Genomic DNA, 6,897 nt, shown 5'->3' with positions numbered 1-6,897 from the left:
AAGATAAGGTTGTTAAATTGTTAAGGATGCTGCTTTCATTAAGAATGGGATTTACACAAACCTTATTCTGAGACATCTCTTAAAATAGTAGTCTTAACAATTTAACAACCTTGTACTTAACATTCTAAGACATCTTTTAAATGACTCATGCGCGATATCCTATGTAAATTGTGTAAGTCATTTAAAAGACACCTAAGAATGTTAAGTACAAGGTTGTTAAATTGTTAAAGACATACGTGTGCTGCTTAAAAGACACTTCAGAATGTTAAAGATAAGGTTGTTATATTGTTAAAGATACTACTTTCCTTAAAGAAATAACCTTATTCTTAGGTATCTTCTTAAAAAAGTAACATCCTTAACAATATAACAACCTTATCTTTAACATTCTTAGGTGTCTTTTAAACAGCATCCTTAACAATATAACAACCTTATCTTTAACATTCTTAGGTGTCTTTTTTTTTCTTTTAAACAGCATCCTTAACAATATAACAACCTTATCTTTAATATTCTGAAGTGTCTTTTAAACGCAGCTGTATGCTCCTGCAGACCTGTTTTAAAAGATGTCTTAGAATGTTAACAATAAAGTTAAAAATACGTTATATTGTGGTTAAGGTACACTTAAGTATAAATGAACTGTTCAATGTGTAAAAAGGTGTTCAGCACCAAGCAAAGACTACAATACCACGTTCGTCGTGGCGTTTGCACAAAGAAACCAATTAGTAAAGTTTGTAAGGATTGTGGTAAAGAATTCAGTACCGTTCAAAAGATGCGACAACATCAAGACAAACGCATTTGTGGGCTTTGCAAAGGCTGTAATAAGGAATTCCCTAACACCTCCGAGCACCTGAAAAGGGGCGTCTGTGAACAAAGCAGACAGTGTAGTTTCTGTAATAAGATACTAAGCAGTCGTCAACGTTTACAGACGCATCGGAAAACACATGAAGTCAACTATCGGATTCTCTTTGGGAGCTACGACTTGGAAGGCGTGGATTGCTACCAATGTGCGGATTTGATGAGTCGCTGCCCGCATGAAGAGGATTACTTAAGGAATCGCATAGATTACCATAAGAAGATAGTCCGTACTTTCCCCTCTTTTGAACGCGCAGAAGGCGTTCCGTGGACTAAAAGGGAGTATTGGAGGCAAGAGTGCGACCGCTGTGGTTGCATCAGAGAAGAGGAACATATCTTCAACTGCCTTAACAAATAAACGTCCTTAACAATATAACAACCTTATACTCAACATTCTGAGACCCTTTTAGAATAGGGTTTGTGCAAAGAGTCTCAAATCCCATTCTTATTTTTCTTGTTGTTTGTTAAGTATCATCAACAAGAAAAATAAGGACCCCCTTTAAAGGTATATGCTAGCCTACTTTGTGGCATTTCTGGGAGGATTCCTAATCACCCTTTCAATATATGGACTGTATTACGTGCGAACCACCTGCCGATTGCATTACGCCCCAAAAACCGCGTAAAAAATACACCTGCCTTCATTGTGGCAGTGCATTTTTCGAAGGATCCTTTGTGGGGCATTGGTGCTCCGCGGATCCTAAAGCGCAGCGGACTTTAGCAGACATTACGAATGCAGAGGACTCTCAGGCTCATACTTAACCACGCCAAATACCCACCTGCCATCCCTCTTACCATGACTCATAACATGGGTAACGTCCTGCCCTTCGATGGCGTACCTTATCCTATCAGGCGCCCAAAGGGTGTATGTTCTTTTTTTATTCTTTAAGACCAAGCGCAGGCGGTCCAAGTCTTCAAAGACCACGTAATTCTTTATCTCATAAATCTCCCCCACCACCAAATCCCTCCAGTGCGTTTGTATGAACTTTAACTCGTTAAATTTATCCTTGTCCATATATTCTATGAAATATCTTTAAGTGTGTTGCCAAAGTCTCCGAGGTTTTAAAGACCTTACAACACCACCTGCAGGGAATTCGTAGGTGTTCAGCATACGCAGTGATCTCCCTGCAGATTTCGTCGTAGTCGCTGCTTATGAGCACCTTATAGCCGTTTTCTTCATACCTCTGTAAGAGTAGTTGCTGATCCTCAGATAACCTGCCGTTGCCTTTCGGGGTCTTTAGCTCTATGCAGAATCCACAGTAATGTGTATGCGCGTTTAAAATCATTAAGTCGGGTTGACCGCGTTGATATCCTTTCTGCCAGCACTTTATACGTTTGCCGTCCGAATCCTGCAGTTCACCTAGACCAGGGGCTATGAGCATTTTGGGGTAAAACTTGCGGATGTAGTCCACTACCTTTTTATGCAGGTCGAATTCATTTTCTATTTTGAATACTAACTTGTTTGGGCCATCAAAGCGCCTTTCTATTTCATAGTTACCTGTTTTCCTTAGCGTAGGAAGAACGTCACCTAACACCCATTTCCTAAACTCCTTAGCTACGGACTTTTCAGATCCGAATATTAACTCATAAAGACCCATTTCAGTGATGTAAACGGAATGTGGTTGCGCATTAAGGGTGTCGGTCAGATTGACACCCTTTATAGACCTCAAAGTTACCTTGTTTTCCTCTGAGACGTGCTCTCTTACTGCGTTTCTGGAGTTAGCGTACTCCAAGGCATCAGCCACAGACTTCGCTTTAAAGTACAAAGTTTCGCCTTGCACTATGCATTGCAGTTTGGTGTCGTTGTTTTCGAATACGCGAAGCATTGTATATCTAAGAAATATTTTAACTTTAATATGCAACACTTTTAAGTTGGTTCATTTCCACGCTCAGTTGCGCGTCTGAGACGACGAAGACGTAGCAGTTTATTTTGTCAGCATCCTGCGCATCGGTGTTCTTGGTGCGTTTGATCTCCAATGTTATGCCATCCTGCGTATTTACCAACCGCAGACCCTGACCATGTAGGTCTTCGTCGTTAATGGTGCGCATGTCAATCCACAGCGCGTACTTATCATTAAAGAATTCCTCGGGGCTAATTTGGTCGCCAAACTTACGCTTTGCCTCCCTGTACACGTCTACGGGCTTTATTCCCTGGGAGTAAACCTTGTTTGGGACTCCGTTGATATTCACGCCGACGTTAGTAATGTTGGGGTTATGAAAGGCTTCGGAGTCGCGCTTACCGGCCTCATAGGGCTTAGCAAACACCAGCATTAACCCCGTGAGACTTCTTCGGGGGAGGTTAATGCTTTGATTGATAACCTCATCCGTCTTATCCAAGAAGCTAAATGTCTTGTACATCACTACGTGGTCGTAAAGGAATGCCTTTCCGGAGCTGTATTCCATGCCAGCGCTACGGGCCAGTTCTTCGCTGTATACCGTTTCGTACTGCAGCTCTAAGTTGGTAATAGAGTATGGAGTCGTTTTGGTAAGTGCAGTGCTTAGCCCACCAATGATGTTATTAGCATCTGCTAAAGTTACTTCAAACTGTAACTCGGATAACTGTCTTGGGTAATACACACCGTGATTCGTAATCACTTCAAAGTCCAGTGGTATGACGTACTTACTACCATAGGCTGTCTTTATTCGCTTTGCGTCTGCCACTGCGGTTTCTCCGCTGCTGTCAGTAGGTTGCGTTTTCGTAGGTGTGCGGACCTTACGTAGAATGACACTACCAATTCCCTGCTCTATCCTTTGCGCGCGGTCAAAGGCTGTTAACCATAAGTCTTTGTACGTGGTGTACAGATCGTACCTATTTAAGTCCAGCAAGGATTCCCCGGCGAACTCTACGCGCATCTTAGAAACGATGTTGCGACCCACGTTGTTAACAATAATTCTTTCGTCTGTGGGGTCAGACTGCACCGCTAAGTCCAACCTTAGCGCCAAGGTGCCAGGAACCAATACTAGGTTATCCGTTAGGCGGGGCACGCCTACATACAGCGTTTCTCCAGGTTTAGCGCTAGAAGGTGTGAATGTAACCCGGTGAAAGGTGCGTTCTGCCTTTAGTCCGCCAACCTGCTTAGGTAATACGTTGGGATTTAAGAGGCCGTCCGCGTAAGAACGGATAAGGCAAAATTTGACCCATCACCGATTTTCCTGATTTTCTTAGTAAAAGTCCACTATTATATGCAATGAACAATTATCACATTTATTTGGATCAATTCGGATTTTTAGGTACTTTACGAGACGGTTTTCGATGACACCTCAAAGCTTGCAAATTCACCGTCGGGAAAGCTGCGATTAAGCTGTACATATCGGGCGCCGCCAAAATTTTTTTACTAACTTAAATCAACTGAAAATTTTTGCACATGAATTTTATAACTTTTGGTTATAATTAAAAGTTTTAACGATTAAATTTAATAAAATTTTCACTGAGATATGATTATTTAAATATATATACTAAAATTCCTAAACGCGTTAGGCGCTAAAATACCTGCAGTTGAAGGCGATTTTCTCGAAAGTGGGACCTAACCTAGAGTTTAGTCTATCATAGCTCAAATGCACTAACACCAGTCTACAAACTTATGAAATAAAAGTTGTGGGTACTCTTGTTTACGCTCCGTACAAGAAGTCGGCAATTCATTAAATTTCGCCAGGTTAAGCAAAACCGATAACCGCCGGTGCGATGAAAAGAGGCCAAGTTTGGAATCAAAACTAACTGAGTATATCAAACGAGTCATTAAATACCAGTTTTACCTTTAAGTAAGCATGTTGAGTCTTTTTAAACATTTTAAAAACGTTTTTTAAAACGATATTTATTTTTTATTGGTACGATATGCAAATTAGGTTCACAAATTTGCATCAAACAACATGAAAGCGTGAAGTTTTATTTTTTCCCTGTGAGCCATTTCTAATTAATTAATCTGTAAATCCAAAGGTTCTCGGGAACAAGATATATTTCTTGCGATGTCATCCATCGCTGTATTATAAACATTTAGGACATCTTTGCTTTTGGTGTTCCCGTATGCCATAGTATGACCAATTCCTGGAGTCCAACATGGACTGAGCATGGGTGAATCAGGCGCCGATATTTCACGGCAAGGAGTTGTTTTCATATCTGCGGTATGTGCGCTTATCACCAAATTCGCGTAACATTTTGCGGCTCTAAAAGTAAATGAAAAGTAACATTAAAGTGTTAGCAAAAAGAATCAAATGTAAATTTTATGGGAATGAAAACGCAACATTGTAACCCATCTTTTGCAAGACTAGTAAGACTACTGAAACACCCCGTTTAACTCGCGGATTGCAAATCCGCGTATTATTTGTTCCTTTCCTACTTAGTCAGGCAAAAAGGGAAAAGGAAGCAACCGGTTGTAAAATAATGGATATATTTCAACTTGTTAAACTAACCTTTGATGATCATCGAGATGGGCTGTCTTTATGTTTTTCTTAGCTTGAATACGCTCAGCATGTTTCTTACGGCAACAAGTACACACAGCTATGTATATATAAAACAAATTCTGAATCAAAAGATCATTTATAGCAAAGATCCGCCTATATTCAACTTAAGTATGTTATACTGGCATTATGTTGATCACTGGTTGTCCGATTAAATAACTGCAATTTATCCAATCTTTTGAATGCGTTAAAAGAGGGGGAGGGGGGGACGAAATTCAAGTTTGGGCCCCGAAACGCCAAACCAAAACCAACACAAACCGAAAAATAGCCCGCATTGCGTTTTACGTTCAGTTTAGTTTTTAGTTTTACGTTTTAGTTTGGGGGGTCTCATCCTACGCCCTTGATATACATTTGCTTAACTTTAAACTAAAAAAAGGCAGAGATGAGTGCATGTACATTAAAGATAATACTTACATGATCCGACAGCTGTAGATATATAGGTTCACAAGTGGAAAAAACTTCACGCTTTCATGTTGTTTGATGCAAATTTGTGAACCTAATTTGCATATCGTACCAATAAAAAATAAATATCGTTTTAAAAAACGTTTTTAAAATGTTTAAAGAGACTCAACATGCTTACTTAAAGGTAAAACTGGTATTTAATGACTTGTTTGATATACTCAGTTAGTTTTGATTCCAAACTTGGTCTTTTTTCATCGCACCGGCAGTTATCGGTTTTGCTTAACCTGGCGAAATTTAATGAATTGCCGACTTCTTGTACGGAGCGTAAACAAGAGTACCCACAAATTTTATTTCATAAGTTTGTAGACTGGTGTTAGTGCATTTGAGCTATGATAGACTAAACTCTAGGTTAGGTCCCACTTTCGAGAAAATCGCCTTCAACTGCAGGTATTTTAGCGCCTAACGCGTTTAGGAATTTTAGTATATATATTTAAATAATCATATCTCAGTGAAAATTTTATTAAATTTAATCGTTAAAACTTTTAATTATAACCAAAAGTTATAAAATTCATGTGCAAAAATTTTCAGTTGATTTAAGTTAGTAAAAAAATTTTGGCGGCGCCCGATATGTACAGCTTAATCGCAGCTTTCCCGACGGTGAATTTGCAAGTTTTGAGGTGTCATCGAAAACCGTCTCGTAAAGTACCTAAAAATCCGAATTGATCCAAATAAATGTGATAATTGTTCATTGCATATAATAGTGGACTTTTACTAAGAAAATCAGGAAAATCGGTGATGGGTCAAATTTTGCCTTATCCGTTCTTACGCGGACAGCCTCTTAACTTTGAGCTTATCATATATAATGGAAGTAGAAGGAACGGATTTTGACCCCCTTACCGAAGAAGGCCAAGTAGACATTAACGACGATGAATTCGACGCATGGACTAAAAGCGCGGATACCGACCCCCTAGTTTACGACGCAGCCTTAGAAAACAAGTTCGGTAGAAGGTGGAGGAGGTTCAAGGCCGCCTTAAATCGTATGTTTACGCGCAAAAATCCACACAAACCCATTCCAGAATACTTGCGAATGGAAGACTTAGGTCCAGTACCAGAGCCACCTACACAATCTTGGGCGGAATCGGTTACCGCGCGCTTAGATGAATCCTTGTCGGAAGACGAAGCTCCTGACTTTGA

The 6,897-nt window shown here is 39.9% G+C and overlaps 1 long non-coding RNA gene across 1 annotated transcript; it reads right to left on the bottom strand.

Annotated features, from left to right (window-relative positions):
* Positions 1–4,675: 4,675 nt before the first annotated feature.
* Positions 4,676–5,791, bottom strand: LOC148907368 (uncharacterized). The gene is made up of 3 exons (XR_016121186.1): positions 5,716–5,791; positions 5,254–5,341; positions 4,676–5,007 (listed from the first exon to the last, which is right to left on the bottom strand). It is a non-coding gene; the product is annotated as an uncharacterized LOC148907368 (long non-coding RNA).
* Between the last annotated feature and the right edge of the window lie 1,106 nt (positions 5,792–6,897).

Source organism: Actinia tenebrosa, unplaced genomic scaffold (genome assembly GCF_029948245.1).
Source record: "Actinia tenebrosa isolate PJP-AT-01 unplaced genomic scaffold, QUT_ActTen_1.0 PGA_scaffold4__44_contigs__length_22323623, whole genome shotgun sequence".
Lineage (NCBI taxonomy): Eukaryota > Metazoa > Cnidaria > Anthozoa > Actiniaria > Actiniidae > Actinia > Actinia tenebrosa.
Note: the sequence above shows the minus strand (reverse complement) of the source record. Positions and strands in the feature narration are given on the sequence as shown.